The sequence below is a fragment of the Musca domestica genome, unplaced genomic scaffold, assembly GCF_030504385.1.
Source record: "Musca domestica strain aabys unplaced genomic scaffold, Musca_domestica.polishedcontigs.V.1.1 13, whole genome shotgun sequence".
Classification (NCBI taxonomy): domain Eukaryota; kingdom Metazoa; phylum Arthropoda; class Insecta; order Diptera; family Muscidae; genus Musca; species Musca domestica.
The window spans coordinates 6,014,271-6,040,752 of NW_026712172.1; the positions used below are offsets into that span (position 1 = coordinate 6,014,271).

The following is a 26,482-nucleotide window of genomic DNA, read 5'->3' on the forward strand; positions in this document are numbered from 1 at the left end:
GGCATTTTCCAACAGTCGGCATACCAATTTTTTTGTAAGAATAATTAATAATAATAATAAATTAATTCATTAAAATATAATATTTTTGTTTAGTTAAACTGATTCGACGTCTTTATTGTACTTTTCTTAAGAATATGGATTGTTGAGGACCTTCACAGACAAAAATTTAATTTTAATTAGAATAAATCACCTTTTCTTAGCGAAATTGTACACAAAGATAGCTGACAATATATTTTAAGAAAACAAAATATATTTAGTTATAATAGTTTCATTTATTTGGGCTTAAAAATAAAAAGTGCCGACTACTGGGACATGCCGAACCAAAGACATAGAAGTATAAAGATGGGACAAGCCAGAGTCAAGATATGGCAACCCTGTAAAAACACTTCTGTTGTTATGATATCGTAACAACATAGTTAGCAATGTTAAGCGATTAAAACCGCTTAGGCAATATGCAATAATTGGGAAAGTCTATAGAATATAATTTTGAAACCCAATTTTTGAATTTTTAAAACTTTTGTTTGACATTTTTTTCTATAAATGTGTTTTTTATATTAACATTGTCCTGCCATGAGCTGTTATCTAGATATTATAGACACCAACCATTTGCTCAGAATGCATTTTGTCTAGTCTTTACCATTTTAGGTCTTTGGCCGAACTTAGGCACACTAACCCTACATAGATATTTGTAAGACACAAAAATAATTAAAGGAAATCAATTTGTAGAAGTAGAGCTAAATTGTAAAAGTAGAGTTTTGTCGCCTTGAAAATTAACGTCCAAAAGTATCATAAATATAGGGGGAAACTAAACTCCAGCTGTTTCATTGTATGAGGTCAAAATTTTCCAAATTCCCCCATATTTTTTAAGCCTCAATTTCTTTATATTTGCCACATTGCATCCAATTTGGACTAATATGGCACATTTGGCGCCTACTAAAAAGCAAATCAAACGCAGAAATGTGTGGAAGCTACTTCTTAATATTGATCGATTATCTCCGATTTCAATAGGGTTCGTTCTTGAATCAAACAAATGATTTGCACAAAATTTCATCTCGATCGGACAATAAATTCTACCTGTACTTTGTTTGCAAAAATACATGGACGGACTGACATGCATAAATTGACTCAGAATGTGATTCTATGCAGATCATCAAAAGGAACTATGGGTCTATCTCGTTACCTTTTCTATCTTACGAACAAATGGAAAAAACATAATACCCTGGTCACAATGTGGTGTAGGGTATAATTACCTTTAGACGAGCATTTGACAATGCTCTAGGACTATATTAGAAATTTAATGGGAAAGAGTTTTTTTTTTTTTTTTTTTTTTTTTTTTTTTGCAAAGAGAGTGCGTTTGTAAACGAAGCAAAATAGACATTGCAAAATGAAAATGTAGGAATACATAAAACTTCATATAAAAGTAAAACCGTTCTAAAAATAGGAATGTATTTTAAACTTATTTGTTAACATTTAGAACCTTAAAATAAATTTTAATTTCGTGGGGCAAACACTTGGATTGGTATGATGATTTTAAAGTAGTTACTTGTATCAAAAATACTCCAAAAGGTATATTCATGATCAGATAAAATTCTGAATTTATTAAACGATGTCTGTCTGTCGAACACGATACAGTCTACATTATTTGGCATTTGAAATTTGGCACAATAGTTTATATTGTGCATCCACATGTGTGCTGTCCACATTTGTCGACGGAATTATTACAAATTTGGTATTGATAGTTCGTAACGGGATCTACCGTCTTCGGCCAAACATTGTCTGTATAAGTAAACGTTTTACTATAGCATCCATATAAAGGGTGTTTTTAAAGCTAGATAGAACTTTAAATTGTAAAAACTAACACAAAAAATTAAATTTTGATGAAACTTTTTTTTATTTGTTTCAGTATACTCTGACAAATCATCATGAATAGACTCACGCTTGAACAACGCTACGAAATTATCCAAATTTTCTTTGAAAATCAGGCTCTAGAGCAGTTGGCAAATGACTAGTTGATTTATCGCAAAATTGTGTTCAGCGATGAGGTGCATTTTTGGCTAAACGGGTTTGTTAATAAGCAAAATTATGGAGTGAGACCAATGTACAAGAGATCCGACAGATTCCATTACATCCAGGAATATGCACCGCTGGTGGCATCATCGGACTTATTTCTTAAAAAATGAGGCCGGAGCTCGCGTTAAGTCAATGGAGATCGTTACCGCACCATGATCAATGATTGTTTGTTTAAAAATATGGATGACATTGATCCGGAGGAGATGTGGTTTCAACAGGATGGCGCTACGTGCCATACGGCGAACGCAACCATCGACTTATTGAAATCAAAATTTGACGATAAGTTGATTTCAAGAAGTGGACCTGTCAATTTTCCTCCAAGGTCGTGCGATTTGACCGCTCTCGATTATTTCCTGTGGGGCTACGTGAAGTCACTGGTTTATGCTAATAAATTAACAACAATTGACGCCTTGGAGGCCAGCATTGTTCGTTTTATTCATGACATACGTCCAGCAGTGCTCGAAAATGTGGCCAAAAATTGGACGCCCAGAATGCACTTCGTCAGGAACAGCCACGGTGCCCATTTGCCTGAAATCATTTTCAAACGTTAATGTCACGTATTGATCTTTCGAATAAAAAAAAATTGATTAACATTTAATTATTTGTGTTATTTATTACAATTTCAAGTTTTATCGGGCTTAAAAAACACCCTTTAATAGTACCTTCCGACATTTGGTAATTTAACGATTCAGGCCACATTTTCTATCGGATTTTTTTCGAATTCGGTAATTGTAGTTTATATTGAGATTTAAAACCGGTTCGACAATATTGTCCACCTATCTTCTATGAATTGTTTTAAATTCGGTTTTTAAGATTCACATTTGATAACAAGTCTTGTAGTAGAATATTGTCTAAGTAGGTTTACGTTTTGCTTTAGTGGCCAAACAATGTTTCCACCCACTTTTTGGTACCTTGAAAACTTTATCCGCTTTCTCCGACCGATTTCACTGGAACACATTCGAATATTGAACCCAGAAACCTCTATGTAAAAATGCTTTACTAACAACACGGTGAAGTTGCCGAACTTAGCGTTTTTACATGTTTTTACAAGAGCACGTCAACGGAAATAACCAACAATTTAACGGCTGCTTAAAATCGACAAAGAAGAAGAAATATTATTTATTATCACTTCATGTTTCATAATTTGTTTGCATTTGTTTGTCATTTGCTTTCATTGTGCAATCTATCATATATAATGCATATATCCACGAGTTTTTTAATATTGGAAGTATTACAACATATACAATAAAAATTCCCAAACGAAAATGTTAACTTTAATCGCCGTTTATACTTCCTAAATATACTTCCTTTAAAAACACTGAAAAATGTTTTTTAATAATGCACAAAACGATAATACAAATCGTAAAAAATTGAACATTTAAATAAACATGATGATGACAGCGTTGGGACTGCCGCTGGGGAATAACTTTTATTGGACCAGCACATCCACACGGATTTTGGAAATCGAAATCATAGCATTCGTCAACACTTCCTGTTCCATCGATAACATAAATCAGTGTGCTGTCTTCTTCGATTTCAGAATTGAATAATAATCCATTTGCTTTGTATTGTGTTTTATCCTTGAGGGGTTCAAAATCTTCTACGACGCTTTTACTATTCGGGCTTGTCCATCAATTGCCTTGAGAGACTTCTTTCTTCGTTATGCTCTGTGGAATGGAAAATTAAAAAGAAAACGATGATTGGATTAATACTCAGAAGTATAAAGTATGCACTTTTATATATATATATACTAGCTGGCCCGGTCCGCGTTGCCGGCCCGTAGTTTTTGTCTATTATGCATATTTGTCAAAGCATAATTATTCAAAAATATGAATGTTATAAATGTTCACGTACTGGTCGATTAGTTTTTAATTTTTAGTCAAATGGAATTTACTGTACTTTGTACACCTCAAAATTGAGGGCTAATTGATTTAAGAATAGCCAAAGTTAATTACTTTTTTAAAACCATTAGCACCTCAGATTGTGCATTAGAGTCCTCATAAGTCCCCCTAACCATGTCGGTTTGTTTGTCCGCCAAAAGGTGGACTTAAGGGGGTTCTATTACATGGAGAAAATTCTAAAATTTGTAGATATGTTGAAATTTTTGTGTAAGATTTTCACCCCCAAATACACATTTTTAGCCAAATCCTTCGAAATATGGTAAAATGCGAAACATCGAACTACATTGAAAACTTTCTTCACCCCTTATAATCCAAGATGACAAATGGAGGCCAAATCGAAAATATAGCAGAACAACATAGCATGTCATACTGAAAAAAAAATCACGTAATTTAAATAAGTAAAAATAGTTTTATCCACCTCATAATTGAGGTCAGACTGATTTCAGAATAGTCAATTATAATTACTATTTTGCACCCATTACCGTAATATGGGAGCTAATTTTATTTGTCATTTAAATTGTAAATTGGAGACCCCATAAAGTCCATATTTTTCGTAGCAGTCCCGTGCTACTTTCTTATATTTTGTAATTTGTTCATGTTTTCACAATTTATTTCATATAGATGTATTTCCCAAATCTACGTTCCCAACCAATATGCTCTTGGGGGTTTCAAATTCAATAGAATACAAAATTTTCTTTTCTGACCACACATTAGATGTGAAAGTGGACTTGGGGATACTCCAATGTGGGGACTTTACATGAATAAATTTCTATGTGGCAATTATCTGTACGATGGTTCCTTACCCCAGGGTAGCATAAATACAATTTTTTAGTGGTCAAGACCAAATAGAAGAAAGTGGCGAAGACTCCAAAAATGGCTTAAATCATACGATGGTTATTTATGATCGATATCATGACCTGCAAAAGCGATTTAAGGTATCTTAAATATTCAGGAAGAATTTTTGGAAGGATAGAAATCCTTTTCTTACTAAAAGTCCCATTCGCTCTACTATTTTGCACCCTTTATATTTGGTATTTTACTGATTGTACTCCCAAAAATTTTTGCATTTCGCATCTTCCAGCTGAAGCACGATGTAGGCCCTGGAGTTGAAAGGTAGATGTCAGTTACCATCATTACCGTATATCGCACCTATTTAATTTTTTTTTGGTGAAAAATTGTATATAGTGAAAAATTACTCTTTATTTTGTTAAAAAAAAACCAATGAATTCAATATGATATTACAAATTGAAAAAAAATTGACAAAAGAAGAATAACAAATTGAAAAAATCTTCAACTTGTTCGCTGATTTTTTACAGCAACTGTTTAAAGATTCTTACAAAGTTTGTCAATAGAATGTACTTTTATTTTAAAATTCTATTCCATTGGAAACTTTTTTCGATATTTTCCCGTTTTGGGAATTGTTGCAATGAGATCTCTTTTTTCATGTTTTTTTAACGATTTTGAAATAGTAATTATCTTTTAACTTTGGTGTGACCGCATTAAATTATTTCGGTATCATCTATTCCGTTTCGCCACTACATAATTCGGTACTACACTTCCATGTAACCAGTCATCAATTTCAGTTCTCAACAAATCAAGTCAATTAAATAAATTGGTATTAATATTCGAATTCGAAAATAAAATATAAAAAACACTACAAATGTACATTAGAAAAAAGTAAGTCAAAATGGAAAAAATCATGCAAAATAAAACATTACTATTGTACATTTCAAAAGTCAAAATGAAAATGTTAATATATTACATTTTTACGCGATTTTTTTGGATATTATCCTTTTCGGAAAGGACACAATTCCGAATTTGTATGAATCGTTAAAATCAGATCAGCGGTTCTGGAGTTATAAGCGTAGTAACTAACACAACTTTCATTTATATATATAGATTTATAAAAAATAATGCTTTGAGCTTGTGAATAAAAACTCCATTGAAGGTATGTTTTAGAGGATCTTATATTGTTAGGAGGCTTTTAAAAGGTCTTCCATAACTAGAAAAAAACTAAAAGGGTCAATAGACAAAATACTTAAAAGTGATCTTATAAATAGGGGAGCTATTCAGGGTGAGATGAAAAAACTGCAATGAAGTCAAACATTTTTACAGTTTTTTTTTAAATTTTATTGAATGAAATCAAAAAAGGCCGAAAATAGCATCAAATTTTAGAATAAGTTTAGATTTGATCGAAATAGTCATTTGGCACTAATTATGGCCTATGAAAGCGGCCAATGACACCGTCACACGCTGCCCGAATGTTGCTCTGCGGTATTTTGGCCCATTCTCGGCGAAGCGCTTGCTTGAGGTTATCGACACTTGTATTTTTTAGTGCCAACCTTGCTTTCCAAGACACTCCAGACACAATAGTTCTAAGGATTGGTATCCGGAGATTTTGGTGGCCATTGTGCGCTGGAAATGAAGTGAGGAACCTCATTTTGTAACCTTTCTTGGGCAGTGCGTCTGAGTGCGATTGTGCTGAGTCCTGTTGGAATGTGCAAGGTCTGCGACCAAAATGTTTGCGTCCCCAAGGCTTTAATACACCCTCTAGAATATTTTTGCGATAATATTCGGCATTTATTCTGATACCACGGTAGATTAATAGGTGCAGAGAGCGACCATCGGCTGTTATGACAGCCCACACGATCACCATGGCCGGAGCTTGAGTTCTGGTGGCCAAACGAAAGTGCACACTTTTAGCTGACCTCTTTGGCAAGCAAACACGATCATTTTGTTTGTTTACAAACTGCTGAACAACGAATGTTTTCTCATCGGAGAAAACCAAATTCGGCAGTTCACCACTTTCTGCCAAGCGAAGCAACTTTTTAGCTCTTTATATTTATTTCTGTTGAGGCTTAAGTTCTTTCACTTTTTGGAATTTCAATGGCTTTACCCCGAGCTCATTTTTCAATATTTGCCGAATGGAATATTGCGATATGTTCAGCTTACAAGCCCTTTTTCGGCCACTGCGACGCGGTTTCGATCAAGTCGCTTCGTTACTTTTCGAAATATTTCTGCTGATGTTGCTGTTTTCTTCCGTCCACTTCCCTGATGTCGGGCTACACTATATTATCACGGTAACGAGCGATGGTACGAGACACAAAAGATTTATTCACATTTAAATGCTGGAGTGCTCTAACGATAGCGACTTGTGGTTTTGCAGCCAAATATAAAGAAATCACACTATCACGCTTGAATTCAATCACGAAGAACTTTTTTTAGAAAATTCTCACCAAAAACCTTTTGTACGCTTGTAAAGAATATAATGAGCTGTCATTGAAATAATTTTAACAGCTGTCAGACGAGTGGCTTAGAAATGAGAGCTGTCTCAAGTTTGTTGCAGTTTTATATATCACTCTGTAGAAACCCTTTAAAGGCCTTCTAGAAATGAAATACATTTAAAGGGTTTCCGTAGTTAAGAACTTTAATTATCAAAAGTTATTCTAAATAGTATTTTATAATAGAAGAGACTTTAAAAAAAAAAAACGATATAAATCTACACCCCGTTAAGATCCGTTAAAGTCCCTGTAGATTTGAAATCTATTGATTACTATTGATTGAAAGTTCATTCATTATTTACTCGAGATATTTGATTGGAATACTTCATATTTAATTTTATTTATTTAATTGGACTACTAAAAATATTTTTAAAATATTAAAATATGTATATGTGGAATGTAATGTAGATGGAATGATATTTCTTTAAGTTACGTAAATAAAATTCAATGTAACTTTCTCATTAATTCGAGAAAAAATCTACATAGATTCACTGACATACATATGCCACTGATACAATGTAAGATTTCAATTATGTGTAAGGCTTTTTATTCTAGTGTTTGAAAAATATCGATTTATGATCTTCTATAGATAATCCTGCTGTAAAGTTCATCAAGTGATATTTTCAAACAGAATAATGATGACAAATTTTCCTATAAAATCACTAGCTAAAAACCAATCTTCTAAAAAACAACAGATCGCTAAATCATCTATCTAGGATGGGATATTTATAAATAGTACTTTTATAATATTGACACTGTAGACATGCCTACTAGATTCTATTGTGTTATGATCATTTTTCTTAAATAAATTGAAATGGCTAATGGCTGAAGCTAACATTTCTCAAAAATCAAATGTCTCAAAAAATTCAATATGTGGTAATGACTGGATCGAAATTACTTCTTTTGGATAGCCTGTTAAAGTCTATCACATAAAAAAATTGTACAAGGAAGCCAAAGCGTCCTCCAAAGAAAAATCTAGAACATGTGTCAAAATTTAAATAGCAAAAATCTAAGTTTTGTTTAATACTTTTGAGTAGACAAATTTCGCCAACTACAAAGTGATCGCATGATTTCCAATCTCTGATTGCCTCAGACGTTGATTTTGAAGAAAACATGTTCTTCCAGTGCAAATTCCATAGTTCGTACTCACACTAGTTTTACCATTAAAATTCTACATAAGGATTGCGTACATTGTCAATTTTTGGTCTCAACATTCATAATTACACAAAAATAACTTGAAAAGGCACATTTGGATTTTGATTTAAAACTAATCTTACCACAACATAGCTTTCCTTCAATCCGAACTCATGGTCAAATCCTCTCGCATAAATTTAAATTGGTGCGAGAACTGCGCTTATAATCTTCATCGCCAAAGAAACCTGAAACGGCAAAAATAAACGAAATTGATAACTATATTCAGAAGTTAAGAAGCGAAACATATTCATTTTAATTAAATACTAAAGCAAAAACTATTATTATAATAAATACCCTCCTCCGTTTTGGGCCAAATTTCACAACAAATACGACCGAATTCCCGAATGCCAAAAATTAACAAAACTACAAAACTCAATTAATAACCTGAATTAGTGGCAGCAATGACTGCAACAACAACACATTCTGATACAATTTCAACGAACATTTCATTAATTTACATATCAAACTTGTCTAGCCTTGTGCTCTCACACCAACAACATTAGTCCCCTGCTGACTAAGCCATCAAAAAAGTGGTTGCAGTGAGCCACTTGTACACATTTGTTTTGATTTAAATTGACCCCACAGTAAACACATGCAACCACACACACACACACTCACTTGACAATAATAAATATTCATAATCATATATTTCAATTATCTACATTAGGGGTGTTGGGAAAATGCAAGCCCATTTGATGGCAATGGCAATTGTGGGTGGGATTGTGGCTCTAAATGTGTGACCATGGTAAACGGCCAGTTTGGTAGTTTATTTTGTAACAGCATATATGGCAACAACATTTTAATTGCCCAATGTATTGTATATGCCATAAGGGCCCAGGTTAACTCCCTATCGGCTGCCTAGCCCATAACTCAACATCTCTTAGATAGATAACTTATTTGGATTTGGGTTTAATGTTGTGGCAGGGATTGTTGTCATTTATTCTTCAATAGCTCAAATAAGTATTAATTTTGAGGATGAATCTTAGGACAATTATTAAAAAGGTGTGTAACAACAAGTAGAAAAACACTAAGTTCGGCCGCACGGTACTTTTCCCGGGAAAATATATATATATTTTTAATATAAAGGTATCTGAATTAAAACGAGTTCAACTTAAGACTACAAATACCAGAAAGACCGTCTGGATAACGATGTTAAACTTTTCAAAAAAAAAAAAAAAAAAAAAAAAGGTGCGGCCGTTAAATGGTGGGCATACCAAAACGGAAACCTATATAGACAATTTTATACTTCAAGGATTATTATCTATCAAATCTTCTTAAATATTAAATTTGAAACAATTTTGTGGGTAAATGTGACTAGGATTATCAAAATACAGAATATTGCTGGATATCCTTATATGTGAGCTGTATGAAAACGTGAACCTATGCATACAATGTTCTGCCATTACGGAATACAAATGCTATCAAAATACCGAATATCAGGAGGTATACGTGAATCTATATGTTCAACGTTCCGCCACCGGAGCGCAGTGCGAACTACAAATACAATTTTTAGACAAATCCGTGAAAAAATGTAGCGAAATCAGCAAAATACCGAATATCGGAGGTACCATTATATGGGAGCAATTAACATTTTGTGCCAAATTTAGCTGCATCGTGATTTCAACAGACAGACGAACGTCGTTAAATACTTTATGGGGTCTACGACGAATATTTCAGGATGTTTCAAACGGAATGACAAGTTAATATAACCTCCTGGAGGGTATAAAAACGATGAAATATTAAAAAACGCAGATATTTACTCTCAAAATTCAGAATACTACAAGTTTGGCTCTCAATTATCCAAAAGGGCTTATATAAGTAATTACTCGTAAAATATAATCTTTTGGATAACTTTAAGGAGAATATTTATATTTTATAGTATATTTTTTCAAGTATATTTTATAATACTTCAGTGGCGCCCAATGAGAACTAAAAAAATCTTAAATCTCTCTCCATGGGGACCTATAATTCCTGTAATTTACATTCCTAAAGTAAAGGCAAACATAAAATTAGTGATAAATGTATGTCCGCGACCTTGCGCAAAAACGTGGCATGCACAACATGGCATGTGGTACATCCTTAGTTGCAGAGAAAATGCATTTTGCAGTTACACACAAATCAAATGACCGACCTAGACGTACATCGTCATAAAAATAAAATTTCCTCATGCTTTGACTGGGCTTTTGCTTTCAAGCACGTGGTATGGATGTTATGTCCTTTCGAAGAGGCAATATGTATTGTTCTTCTCTAGAACTGCAAAAAGGTAATTGAAATTTATTGCGATTATTTTATAAAGTGCAGAAATGCATTAACGACAAGATGCGGGAAGAGAAAGAGGGAGGTTGTAAGAAAAAGGTATACAAAATCATAATAATTCTTTATTCCTTTCGTTTTAAATAGAGCAAACCCCTCATTTCAGGTCTATGTCAATGCCAAAATTTTTAATTTAAATCTACTTCAGTGTAAAATGGTGGGAGTAACTTGAATTAAAATTTATAAACCTATTACTGTGCAAATTTTCAATTGTATTTACACAAACCAACCTGCATATACACTTATTTGAACATTCAAAACTTTCAGGCTTCAACAAAGTCCCTATTGAAAGAACAATTTGCTGAAGCTTCTTATAAGATCCCTTCCACACTGGAATAATTTAAAGGTTTAAGACGCAATTTTCAAATCAAAACAGTCGTAACTTGTTATTTCAAACCGTTCCTAGCAAAATTGTGGTTTGAGCCCCAATTTCGAACCAAATAAACAGTAATTTGTGTTCTCATTGGATGGTGATTTGTCCTACGAAAATTTTTAATATTGGTCTGAAGGGACGTACGAAGGGTCCGGCACAATCTCCGGCATGGTTACTTCCTAGAATTTTTTTGTTCATTTTATATGGAGAAGTTCATTTCTTGCTAGATTGACAAAAATAGTTTGAAACTGCTTTTGCATGTATGGGTACGTCGCTGTTGGTCTACGTTTTGAGATAAGCCTCTTACAGCGGAACTTACTGACTCAATATACCCCGATCATAATTTCCATCCGAAGAGGCTGTTAGTTAGTATTTGTCTGAGTATGTACCGCACCGGCTACTGCGAATCAAAGTTTTCTAAAGTTAATTATTTTTGTAAGTTGTCCACACAGCAAACGGTCATACTCCCCATGGGGATTGTGTCCGTTCTGGAAGAGGACATAATTCTTACATTATTATGGGGACTATGACCAAAAACAAACCGGACATTATCCCCATAATTCCAACTGGGATAATGTCTGCGCACCGAAACGGCACCTTCAAAACCAACGGAAGCAATCATTTTTAAAACAATAAACAATTTTACTTTTTGGAAATGAGCTTTTACTCCCTGACGAAAAAAGTAAATGAACTGAAATAAAAGTTTGAGTGTTTGACTAGCAATTGCTTGTCTGCCTTAAAAAAAAGTCCTGTCAACAGGCTTTTAATCTATATAATGATTGCTGTTTATTTACTAAAATAGATTACAAATCCATACCACACTTCCTTTTTCTATTTCTATGCTGAATTGCAATTATGGGCATGAACATTCATGTACTGAATGATTGAACCAATTTAAAGCCAAACGAATGATGAACAAAAAGAGCAAAAAATAAGTAAACAATAATTTTAAAAAACAAAAAAAAAAAAACAAGTAAAAAACATTAAGTTTTGCCGACCGAACTTTTAATTAGGGTAAAGGAAACATTTTTACAGAAAAGTATCTGAACTCAAGCGTGTTTCACTTTAAACTTCGTATACCATTAAGACCGTTTGGATAATGCAGTTAAACTTATCAAAAAAACAAGTAAGCAAAGCTACAGTCGAGCGGGGCCGACCGTTGAATACCCTACAACACTATAATAAACCATACAGTTTATATAGGCGAGATACTCGAAAGAATTCCAAAAGATATTGTGACAAATTATAAAAGAAAACCATCAGGTTTCGTTCTCTAATTTTCGAATAATAGCAACTTAAACTAATTTGCTGATTTCCAATTTATTGGTAGATGTTGCACGTAAATGGTCTTCCTAGATCTGGAACCAATATTTCCCAAAGACCTATAATCTCTCAGAAGTGGCAAAAGATTAAAATTTATTATTGGTTTTTGACTGAAACGCATCTATATGAGATACATACATTTGATTATATTCTTCCACGAAATCAGCTTTAACGAAATAGTCAGAAGTGCGTCTTTCCTGTATTTGTGAATTCTCCAAAAAGTCACTGGAATGGACATTTTCGTATTTTGTCTACAAAAGTTGGCAAACTCCTTCACACATTGAATATTTTTGGATGGCCATACAAAACTGCTTGGCTTTTGCAATGCCCGGTAACCCCCATTCAAATGTGCGTGAGGATCGGGCGATAATTACGACCTGCTGACAATTTTGCAGTTTTTTGGTCCATTTCAACCCCTAAATATATGGCGATCATCTCCAAAAAGAGTAGGCTTCTATTCTGTCCCTCATCTTATACCCATGCAAAATTTCGTAAGAATCGGGCCATAAATGCGATCTGTATATGATATCCTGATATCCTAACTACTTAGATTTGCTAGCTGTAGAAATATTACCAAATGTTTAAAATTCAAAATGAAAATATGCCAAAAATATGACAAAATTGAAAAAATATGAGAAAATGTTACAAAATCAATATTTTCATCTTTAGAGAGATATTTTTATGCGATTTTTTAGACGTTTTTAGTTTCCTGCCAAGAGGCCATTCTGAATTAATGAGAACTGTCTAAATCAGTCCAGCCGTTCTCGACACATAATAGATCTTTCAAGCATATCTTCTTTGATAGACATATATATCGCACATATTTTGCTATATATCCGATTTGTTGGATGTTAACATCAATGTAAAGGTCAGAAGTAACCTTGTCATGGCTTCGTGATTTCGCCGTGATTTAAAATATTCGCGGTTTAATGAAAAATGTTGAATTTTTTCAACACAAAAGATATGGTATATTTTACCCGCTAAATATTATCCGATGACCACCCAAATTGGTAGGCTTCTTCCCCGCCCTAAACTCTAGCTACATACGAAATTCCGCGTCGATTGGTCTATAATTGCGACCTGTAAAGCTACTGCAAAATCCGATATTTTTTTCAGTATTTGGTCCATTTCAAGCCCTAAAGATTTGGCGATCATCTCCAAAAGAAATAGGCTTCTATTCTGACGCTAACCCCACCTCCATTTTAAACTTCGTGAAGATCGGACCATAATTGCGACCTGTAGAGTGATTACAAATTAACATGGACAGACGGACGGACGGACATACATAGCTAGATCGACTCAGCTCGTCGAGCTAGGAAGATCCATATATACTTTCCTATATGGGAAACCAATATATCGAGGTGTTACATAATTTTTGGCCCAATCAAACTTATAATACCCCCAACACATAGTGTTGTAGGGTATAACTATAAAGTGAATGAGGCCATTATATGGGGCCATACCAAAACTTGAACCTCTATGGACAATTGTGCGTAAAAGTGACTAGGATTATTAAAATACCGAATATCGGTGGGTATCGTAAACTAAATCTTCAATGTTCTGCCACCGGGCTAGAACCCATTATGCACTACAAATACCAATTTTTAAACAAATCCGTGAAAAATGTTGCAAAAATCATAAAAATACCGAATATCGGAAGGTACCATTATATGGGGGCCATACCAAAACATGGACCTATACATACAATATTTCGTCACACGAGCTAGAAACCAAATACCACTTTTTGGACAAATTCGTGAAAAAATGTGGCAAAAACAATCAAAATACCGAATATCGGGAAGTACCTTTTTATGGGGGCTATACTAAAGCGTGGACCTATACATGCAATGTCTCGCCACACGAACTGGGACCCATTATGACCCACAAATACCCATACAAATCCGTGAAAAATTTAGCAAAAATCATCATCATTTTCAATACCAACCATCTTAGACACAATACAAATTGTTCTGCTAATTTTTGACGCTCTACGTCAGATAATGAGTGCTGTGTCGTGATTTCAACTGGCAGGCAGACAGACGAACATAGGTAAATCGACTTAGAATTTTATGCTGATTATGAATATATATACTTTATGTGAAAACTCAACGTGCTTTTAAAAGACTAAAAATGTGAGAAGTGCGCCTTCTAAGAACACCATTAAGCGTTTATACGAAAAATTTTCGACTGGTAAGGCTCTTTCTAATCCGAAGAGGCCATATAAAAGTCGACCAAGGCGATCGGCCGAGAATATCGCTGCCGTACGAGCCAGTGTTGAGAGGTCCCCAAGTACATCCCCAAAACGCCGTTCTCAGCAGTAGGGCATGGCTCGGTCCACTTTACAACGGATTATTCGCATTGATTTGCATTTGTTCCTGTACAAAATTCAATTGACGCAAAGAATGTTATCTGCGGACAAGCCTCATCCAAATAGCGGTTTTAGACAATAGGTCTCGTTGGACCACATTTGGAGTCAATCTAGAGATGTCCATCCGACTGTCTGGCTGGTGCCCACGATAACTCTCGAAGGGAGTATACGATTTGGTCCTAACTTGATACATGGTAATATTACTGTCAAACTTGGATCGAGTTCGGAGATAGTCAACATCGGTCTATTGCTTCTGGTACTTCCCATTTTCACAGAAAATAAATTTCCTTGTAGAAACAGAAAATATCATCAAATTTTGTTCCAAATCCCAATATACTCAGAAAAGATTACATATTACTCACGCTGACGTTTATTAAAATATTTCTGATAGATTTTTTTTTCAATATATAACACACAGTTTATATGTTTTTATTCCAATATATGAAATAACGTAATAATAACGCATATTTCTCTAATATAAATTTAATATAGACATGCATAGACGTTCTTCCAAAAACATTGAAACAGAAGCAATTTTTGTTTTCAAAGCATGCTTCAAATGATTATCCTTAGAACAAAGAAATAAATTTAATTAAAATGCTTGTTATCAACTTTTATGTACAATAATAATGTACAAAGTTTGTCAGCACACGAAAACTCACGCTGACACCTTTTATGACCCCTTTTTGAATATAATGCAATAATTTGAGATTCTCTCAAATTTGAAAGTGATACTTCAGTTATTAGAAAACGTGTAAAAATACGTTAAGTTAAATTTAATAATTTAAATGTAATACTCTTCAAAAATATCATTATAAATAGAGCTATAAGTATTCAATATTCGAACGAGTTTAATTTTAATCTGCAACTGCCAGTAATCGGTTGGAGGTTGTAGTCAAAATCTTTAAAATGATCAGAATCGAACCGAATTTCAAATACCACATTTAGAAAAAGTCAGTGACAAATTCTTTAACCGGTAGCAGAACCCTTGACGAACAACAAATGCCAAATTTTGAGCATATGTTATGTCACAAGAGATATTTCCCATTAGAAACTATGAATACCAAATTTGAAACAATTCGGTGCAGAAATGAAAACATTCGATTTTGTTTGGCAACACTTTAAAATCATGCTCAACAGCAAACAATTTGTTTCTCCAACGAGATTACAAAGGGCTTATAAACGGACGGACAGAATTTTTCACTGATCAAGAATACACACATATTTTATACCCTTCACCATAGCATGGGGGGAATATTAAGTTTGTCATTCTGTTTGTAACACCTTCAAATATAAATTTTATATCCTATTGATCAGTACAACATTCTATATCGATTTACCGATGTCCGTCAGTATGTCTGTCCGTTTCTCCGTCAGTGGAAATCACTCTAGCTTCCGAACGAAATGAAGTAAGTTGATAAAATTTTGCTTTGATGTGCCTTAGGTCTGCAGGACTTTTCTCATTGAAAATAGTTCCACGTTTAAGTATAGCCCTCATATAACGGTAGCTCCCTATATGCGCATTTTTGATAATTTTAGCGACATTATCCAACGGAATTGTTTAAAATTTCGTATTGCAAGTTCGTAATGTTTGCTACAGCCTGTTACCGAAAATTGTCAATGCCTATCTTCTTATAGTACCCTATAACCGTACCTCCCACATTCTGTATTATTCACCGGTATTGTTTCATGTTTCGTATTTCAATATCGTAATAGGCTATGACAAAAATTGCCCCAACTCCCTATATTCGGAATTTCGGAATATTTACAAATTTTTTCCATATGGTGGTGGGTATTCAAATTTCGGCCCGGCCAAACTTACTGCTTTTTAATTTGTTTGGGTCTAAAATCATTATTTCGATACAAGTATACACATAAGTGATTAGCACATCAATGTAGATTCACTTTGATTTGATATAGTCCCCAAATACGATCCCACTTGATTTTCGAAATTTCTTCTTAAATTACAGGCATTCTCACTGTCCAAAGTGCCAAAACAAAATATTGTTTATACGCATTAGCTGAACTTTTAGGTTGTAAGGCAAACCAAGTTTTTTGTTTACAAATTGTTAAAAAAAAAATTGGGAACGCTGACAAACTTATTGTCGAACAAAAATAAATAAATATAAATTTATGTTAAGTTAATTAGTTTAAGTACGTTGGTATTTCTTTCCTATATTTTTTTATTTTCCAATTGCTTTATATCCTAATCATTTTCTTATTTTACAAAATTAAAAATACTTATATACACATACCAGCGTTATTATCTTATCCTCTGCAGGGCTGTCCCGTCGGTTGCATTTTAAGTCTGCCTTCAATCCTTTGACGATGCTGCATTGTCGCTGAGGAGACATCAGGTGCAGTTATTGTTATTTGTGGCTGTATATTTTTGCCCATTAGTCTCAAATCTCGAACAGTCCAAAATGCGGGTATACCAATTTGCAAAAAAGGCTTCCATTGAAGAACAGGTACAGAACAAGATATCTATTTTGAGACGGCAGCATTCAGTTATAGACCAGTGGTGGTGTGTAAACTTCCTACGGCATATTCGGAGGTACAAAAGCGATGCATTTTCTGTTGTTGGGAAGATTAGTCGTGTTACAAGCGGAAGAATGATGCCATTGAGGTACGTTTGTTTTGTGTGGTAGCAAGACTTATCATTGAGTTTTTCGTTGCAAAGCCATTTTTATTGCAGAAATATGGAATAGGAAGAAAACGTCGCCGTAACGGAAGACGCAAACTCTTTTGTAGATTTTTTTTAATTTCTATTACAATTTTGTTTCTTTTACAATCACCTCCGATTTGAAATTTCCGTGGTGTTAATCAGTTTCAATTTAATTGCAATAAATATATATACATTTCATTACAAAATCCCTCAAAATATTGGTGCCCTTAATTAAAAGAATCATTGAATTGAGGATCCGCTTTAGGTTTTGATAGCCAAAACCATTTCAACTTTTTTTTTTTTTTTTTTTTCATTTGCAATTTCAATGTCTGAAAGTTATGGAAAATCATGTATCACTGCACAACACGTACGTTTTAAGGTTATTTTATTGATTGGCACCCAAAGCTTCTAATAAGTTTTTTTTTATTATTTTTCTATTGAATATGTTCTTGAGATTTTTCTTTTCTGTTTGTAGTCTTTTTATTTGAATTAACAGCCGACGGTAAAATTAAATTTCAAATATTCGAACCGGTTAATGCATGTCAAACATTCACAATGAAAATTTCGATTTGAACTAAAAGCCGCAACAAGCTCTGTTCAGTCAAGTGAGCTTGTCGCACACACGCACATAAATTGTATGTGACCAACCACCAATGCTAACCAACCGACAAAAAAAAACAACAAAAATACCCGTCTCCATCATAAACGAGAACTAACATGGCGCCCAAATGTTTTTTTTTTTGCAGAGAGTGGGAGAAGGCGAAGCTTAACGAGAAGATACACAGCCACCACTACAGCAATGGAATTTTGTTGTATTTGGTGGAGTATGGAGTTGAGTAAAGATTATTGCCATTATTGTGGCATACCCACACAATACACACTTAACACTGATATTGACAGCTCTCTGGCGCTGGCCAGAAATGTAAACAGGCTGTTATCTTAAGGTTTTGTTGTAGTCAAGTGGCTTATGAGTGAGAAAGGGAGAGATAGTTAGATTAATTACTGAAGAAAAAAAAAAGAGAATTCTAGGATCCCAAATATTTAATTTTATTCCTACTGCGTCGTTCTTTCAATTTAACAAACACTCAAATCTATAACAAATTTCCATTGCTTACGCCCGTGTTCGTATTTATTAAGTTTTAAGATTTCCGCCAAAGGGAGGTTGTTGTTCAAGAATTCTTGAGCTAAACCCGTACCATGGCTTGCATAGGTGGAGTGAAAACTTTTATCCTTGATATAAGACGAGCAGAATCAAAGGTGGTAGAATTCTATTGTCATATGCGATTTATAAATGACTGCATAAAAATCTTTCCATCCTATTGCCCCCACATCACATCTGAGAGATATGTTGCACATAAAAAGCAACATTGTTTCGATTTTTTTGCGGGGAAAACTAGTTTAGAGATAAAGAGAGACACATATTTGTTAGTTAGAGTTCGCCTCGTTTTTATACCCTCCGCAACTCGTATACCCTACTCCACATAGTGGTAAGCGTATTATGTCTTTGTACATTTGTTTGTAACATATATCTTCACGCGATCGGGTTAATTGTGCACCAAACGGCCAATATCAGTCAAAATGACCTGCATTTTGTCACATGGAACTCGGCTCCGATATATTTTTTTTAATATAATAATTTGAATATAAGCATAGTGGTGTAGGGTATCATATGGTCGGCCGCGCCCGGCTTTTGTCTTTTCCTTTCTTGCTTTATTTTGTCATTCCGTTTGTAACACATATACGTTATATGGGGGCTATATGAAGACGTGGATCGATATATATCATTTTCAATGCCACCCATTGAAAATGATATATATCGATCCACGTCTTCATGTACATGATCAGCATTAATTTCTAGGATGGTTGGCATTGAAAATGATATATATCGATCCACGTCTTCATATAGCCCCCATATAACGGTATATCCCGATGCTCGGTATTTTGATGATTGTTCCAAATTTGTTGTTCGAAATTAGTAGCGGGTGCTACATCTGGTGGTAGAACATTGTAAATGTAGGTCAATGTTTTCCTTTAGCACTTATATTACGAAAACTCCCGACATTCCGTATTTTTGCGATTTCTGTCACATTTTTCTGATTTTTTTTAATTCCGTATTTGTAGTTCACGATGGATTTTACGACCGTAGGGGATAGTGTCCGCTTCCAACACAGACACAACCCCCATGGGCAGTATGACCGTTTGTTTTGTGGACTACTTATAAAAATAATTAATTTTAGAAATCACTTCACTTGGGTAAAAAATGTTTTTTGTCATAAAAGTTATCTTTAAAATAACTTCTGGGGAGAATATCCCAGACAAAAAACAAGGAACTGATGAGGATTGGTTACTCTTTCCGAAACCTAGGTATTCCTTGCCTTACCACCAGGTAAACATTACCATCGTTCTCCACTAATAAACAAAAGTTGTTTTTATACAAACAACAATAAAGGGATAAAACCTGACCATTTTGCAACAACAAAATACTATGGTATCCCGAACAAACAAAGCCAACACTGTTCTAATTTTAGATTCGCGGTAGCCGGTGAAGGACACGCTCAGAGGAGAAGATCTCAAGCCCCGGCCAAAGGCCGGCTACTTACTAGAATCATGAAATTTGGGTGCAGGAAAAAATCTCAATTTTTTGGAAATTAGCGGACAAAATTCCCATAATAATGGGTATGTCCAAAGACTTTCCCTCGGGATATGTTTGACACTGGCTATCGCGAATCAAGGATTTCTAAAATTAATTGTACATAGTCCACACAGCAAACGGTCATACTTTAATATTTGGATTATGGGGATTATCACCGAAAAAAAGGTCATAATCCCCATAATTGCAATGGGGATTGAGACCTTGGGGATTAGTCCGGGTGCCGGTTTTTGGATTTTCCATTTCAAATAAAAGTATAAATGGGGTTGGCGAAAATATCAACCTAATCCGCCAAACGTTAGGTTATGCTACAAACCTCGATAGATTAGTTCTAGACCCACGATTTTACATATGTATCTACCTGTATCTCCTAGCTGGGTCGATTTAGCTATGTGTGTCCGTCTGTCACTTTTTTTATACCCTCCACCATACATAGTATGGAGGGTATATTAAGTTCGTCATTCCGTTTGTAACTCATCGAAATAATCATTTTAGACCCAACAAAGTATATATATTCTTAATCAGCGTAAAATTCTAAGACGATTTAGCCTTGTCCATCCGTCCGTCTGTCCGTCTGTTGTAGTCACGCTACAGGCTAAACGAATTAAGATAGAAAGCTAAAATTTTGCCCAGATCTCTCTTTTGTCTGCAGGCAGGACAAGTTCGAAGATGGGCTATATTGGTCCACGATATCGTATAGCCCCCATATAACGGTACCCCCCGATATTCGGTATTTTGATTATTTTACCCACATTTTTCAACGGAATTGTCTGAAAATCCACATAAGGAGTTCCTTATAGGTACTTTATACCTCGGAATAGAATTATCTATATAGGTCCACGATATCGAATAGCCCCCATACAACGATACCCCCCGATATTAGGTATTTTGATGATATTATTTTATTCCACATAAGGAGTCTCTTATGAGTATTTCACCCCCTGACATAGATTTGTCTATATAGGTCCACAAAATCGTATATACCCCCATAAAACGGCACCTTCCGATATTAGGCATTTTAAAAATTAAAGATTTAATTTTCAATGTATTTTTTTTTTTTTTTTTGAAATTTTTCTAATTCGTTCCTAATGGTGGAGGGTATTCGTTCCTAATGGTGGAGGGAACTTACTGCGTTTTTACTTGTTATTTGTAGTCACGCTACACGTCACAATTATGACGCAAACCTCACGAAATTAGGCGTTAAGTCAGTGTTAGGATCAGAATAAATACCTATAGGACGTGTAATGGACCATTTTGTAGTTTTTGCGCCTAATTTTGCAAGAGGTAAGAGTTGAGACCAAAGAAGAAGCGCACCTATTGGGATCGACAGCACAGCGGATGAAATGTACCATAGCTTTTGTGTGAAATATCAATTTTCAAAGACAATATTTTACTTTGCTCAAATATTGCGAATGAACGATTGATATTTTTTGATTGTCTACTTTGGCATGGTGGAGTTAGGTGAACCAAAATTTGCCTATAGAAAAAAGCTCTTTTTATTTATTTACGTACGGAAACCAAATATTCTATTTGTCCGCCATTTGCCTTACAATTGGAAGAAAAATAAGTTTGGTGAGCCGGCTATTAATGTCTTGTACTTGTTGTGATGTCAATATGGAAAATACTGGGAATTTTCCTTATTGCTGCTCTTTAATTTATATTTTAACTCAATTTTTTGCTAACACACTTTTTTACTTCTTAAGTTAATAGGAATGTTGGTTGTCTAGCATTGGCAAGTTTTTTTCGCCGTCGACTGCAGGGCGGAGTCTTTATGGTTATTTCAATTTAAGCCCATAACATTTTTATCTCAGTTACTATAAATGGTCTGACAATGCTCTGCTCTCTTTAGACAAATTTCTATAATACAAAGACTTGCATGCTTCTAACGGTGTAAAATAAAACACACAATGTTATTTTTTCTTTTATACAAATCCCTTCAAAGACCACATATTTTGAATGGATGTTTATGTTTGGATATATGTAGATCAACTGCAAAATAAGATTTTTTCCGTTTTTTGGTTCATTTCAACCCCTAAATATTTTGCGATCATCTACACCATATCTCCATCCTGAATTCGGGCTACAATTGCGACCTGCAATGTGATTAAAAATTAGCATGGACAGACGGACATACGAAATACGGCGAGATAGGAAGTTCTATATATACATTCCTATTTGCAGGACCAATATTTGGAGGTGCTATGTAATGTATATAATAACCAACTAGTGTACACAGTGTAGTAGGGTATAATTACCACTGGTGGCGGAATATAATGGTACTTCCGATCGTCTAGAAGTCAAAGTTCTAAAGTCTCACGACAAATTAACTATGGTAATTATAAAGAAAATAAGTTATTGAATAACCACCAAAACTAGTTTAAATTTAAAAGTAATGGCTTGTTTTTTATTTTTGTTTCTTTCAGCATCAAATCCCCTAATAAAAAAGCATTCCACTCACCATTCCTCCGGCAGTTGCAGTTTAAAAGGATGTAGTTGGTATATTAAATTCACAAATGTGTGGTTGAGTTTATCTTTTTTTTTTAAATATTCATATTGGCTTGTTATCTACGTAAAGTACATGGCAGAACTCGGGGAGATATGATATTACGGATGCAGTTTTCAACCATCTTAGCTGCATTGATTCAAAGAAGATGGAATTGTTATAAATCATATTTGTAGGTTCTAGAAAAGATCAATTTTTTTTAAATTCCACGAAACCAGGGCCAGAAAACCATTTTTAAAATTTTCCAAATAACAATATATTTTTGAGCAATATCTGTCACTTAATCGCTATGAAAGGAATTTCAATAAATGGGTCCATACTACAAGGTTAATTTACAATCAAACCCCTTTAATTTCCCAAATCGATAAGCACTGCTGCATGTCGTATTTTAAAATATTGATCAATACTAACAATGCCCTATTGAAACCAATTCCATTTCTTATATTTAAGATTGACTTTTTCGGCTTCTTACAATTTCTTTAGAGCGTCATTATACCCTACAACACTATGTGTTGAGGGTATTATAAGTTTGATTGGGCCAAAAATTATGTAACACCACGAAATATTGGTTTCCCATATAGGAAAGTATATATGGATCTTCCTAGCTCGCCGAGCTGAGTCGATCTAGCTATGTATGTCCGTCCGTCCGTCTGTCCGTCTGTCCATGTTAATTTGTAATCACGCTACAGGTCGCAATTATGGCCCGATCCTTACGAAATTTTGCACGAAGATGGGGTTTGGGTCAGAATAGAACCCTATTGCTTTTGGAGATGATCGCCAAATGTTTAGGGGTTGAAATGGACCAAATACTGAAAAAATGTCGGATTTTGCAGTAGCTATACAGGTCGCAATTATAGACCAATCGACGTGGAATTTCGCATGTAGCTAGAGTTTAGGGCGGGGAAGAAGCCTACCAATTTGGGTGGTCATCGGTTAATATTTAGCGGGTAAAATATACCATATCTTTTGTGTAGAAAAAATTCAAAATTTTTCATTTAACCGCGAATATTTTAAATCCCGGCGAAATCACAAAGCCATAACAAAGTTACTTCTGATCTTTACATTGATATTAACATCCAACAAATCAGATATATAGCAAAATACGTTTATCAAAGAAGATATGCTTGAAAGATCTCTTATATGTCGAGAACGGTTGAACTGATTTCGACAGTTCTCATTAATTCAGAATGGCCTCTTTGCAGGAAAGAAAAAACGTCTAAAAAATGGCATAAAAATATCTCTCTAAAGATGAACATATTGATTTTCTAAAATTTTCTCATATTTTTTTCAATTTTGTCATATTTTTGGCATATTTTCATTTTGAATTAAACATTTGGTAATATTTCTACAGCTAACAAAACTAAGTAGTTAGGATATGAGGATATCATATACAGATCGCATTTATGGCCCGATCCTTACGAAATGTTGCCTAGGGATAAGATGAGGGTCAGAATAGAAGCCTACTCTTTTTGGAGATGATCGCCATATATTTAGGGGTTGAAATGGACCAAAAAACTGCAAAATTGTCGGCAGGTCGTAATTATCGCCCGATTCTCACGCACATTTGAATGGGGGTTACCGCACATTGCAAAAGCCAAGCAGTTTCGGATGACCATCCAAAAATATTCAATGTGCGAAATAGTTTGCCAGCTTTTGTAGACAAAATACGTAAATGTCCATTCCAGTGACTTTTTGGAGAGTTCACAAATACAGGAAAGACGCACTTCTGACAATTTCGTTAACGCTGATTTCGTTGAAGAATATAGTCAAATGTCTGTATCTCATACAGATGCGTTTCAGTCAAAAACCAATAATAAATGTTAATCTTTTGCTACTTCTGAGAGATTATAGGTATTTGGGAAATATTGGTTCCACATCTAGGAAGACCATTTAGGTGCAACATTTACCAATAAATTGGAAATGAGAAATTTAGCTTAAGTTGCTATTATTCGAATATTAGAGAACAAAACCTGATGGTTTTCTTTTATTATTTGTCACAATATCTTGTGGAATTCATTCGAGTATCTCGCCTATATAAACTGTATCACTTATTATAGTGTTGTAGGGTATTCAACGGTCGGCCCCGCTCGACTGTAGCCTTTGCTTACTTGTTTTTTATTTAAATATATCCTTCTAGAAAGAAAACTTTAATTGAAAACGAATAATAACAAGTAAAAAAGCTGTAAGTTCGGTCGGGCCGAACTTCGAATACCCTCCACCATTTGGAACGAATTTGGCAATTCTCAAAAACAATAAAATCCGTCAAAAATTTTGTTAAAATCTTAAAAAATCCAAATGTAGCTTTATCGGTAGATACCGTTTTATTGGGGCTATGCACAGACAATCTCCAGTCATAGGCTGTAGCATCCATTACGAACATCAAATACCAAATTTGAAACTATTCCGGTGAATAATGTCGCTAAAATCATCGAAATACCGAATATCGGGAGGTACCGTTATATGGGGGTTATACGAAGACGTGGCCCTGTACAGACCATTTTCTGTTTTAAGCTGTAACTTCAAGTACCACATTTGAAACGATTCCGGTGAATAATGTCGCTAAAATTATCAAAATACCGAATATCGAGAGGTTCCGTTATATGGGGGCTATACCAAAACGTGGACCTACATGACCCATTTTCAATACCAAATGTCCTGCAGAGATAAAATACATTTGAGTAAAATTTTATCATCCTACTTCATTTCGTTCGGAAGCAAGAGTGATTTTCACTGACGGACAGACGGACGGACATTGCTAAATCGACATAGAATTTTATGCTGATCAATAATATATACACTTTGTGGGGTCTAAAATGTATATTTCGGGGTGTTACAAACGGAATGACAAACTTAATATACCCTTCATACTATGGTGGAGGGTATAAAATGCATTAATTGTTTCGATATAACTCCAAATCATAATGTCCTATTTCTCACCGACAAAAGATATGGACAAACACTCGGCAAAAAGACTTAAGTTTCACAAACTCCTCTTGTCAGTTGGCCAAGTTGTATATATTAAAAAATGACTGCCAACATTAAAAGAAAATATACAACATTACGCTTTTGAAATGGATATATAATTTTCGTCCAATCATGGCAGAGCAATTAATTTCGAGCGACGGAAAGCCTTATGAATACAAATAACACAATAATGCCAACAAATTAGAAATTATTCACTCGTACTCCATTCCAAAATGCCTTTGAGCTGCTAGCGCATCCAGACATACTTTCGATAGACCGACAGACATATGTATAAGCTTATCAAAACCAGCAGATCGCCGAAGAGAGCTTTACAATTTAACAATTAATATTAAAGTAACGCTCCTTAGGCCACAAATAGTTTCTGTTGCAACGGCAGTGCTTTTCACACTTTGCGTTGCAGCGCATTATTCTCAAGTCTGACTGCTGCTCTTTGCATTACAGTCCAAGCCACATTTCTAAACCTGCCGCAAAAGTGATCAACATTACTTGTTGGAATACGCCTCTCCAGACAGAGCTGAACTAATGTGTTCTAAGGAGCATTTATTAAGATCTCAAGTTTTGAAATACCAGCAATGTTCTCTCAGACACACTCTCCATGGGGTGCACAAGGTGTGAAATACCTGCTGGGCTATAATTCAGTTAATAAGAATCACGCGTTATTGCCTGTTGTGGAATGTAGCGGCGTTGGTAGAAGTTGAAAATGCTGTTTCATTGTGGGTATCAGTTGCTGTTGTTGTCTGTCCATCTGCGGTTTCCTTTGACACGAATACGATGCAACCGTATTTGTAAAAATGATGAAACATAATATAGTTGTTATATTTCGCCGACTAGCACCGAGTAATAACTTTGTACCACA

At 34.6% G+C, this 26,482-nt stretch overlaps 1 long non-coding RNA gene across 1 annotated transcript; it reads right to left on the minus strand.

Annotated features, from left to right (window-relative positions):
* Positions 1–1,340: 1,340 nt before the first annotated feature.
* On the minus strand, positions 1,341–18,136 carry LOC131800822 (uncharacterized). Its single transcript, XR_009341600.1, has 3 exons — positions 17,079–18,136; positions 8,530–8,631; positions 1,341–3,737 (listed from the first exon to the last, which is right to left on the minus strand). It is a non-coding gene; the product is annotated as an uncharacterized LOC131800822 (long non-coding RNA).
* Between the last annotated feature and the right edge of the window lie 8,346 nt (positions 18,137–26,482).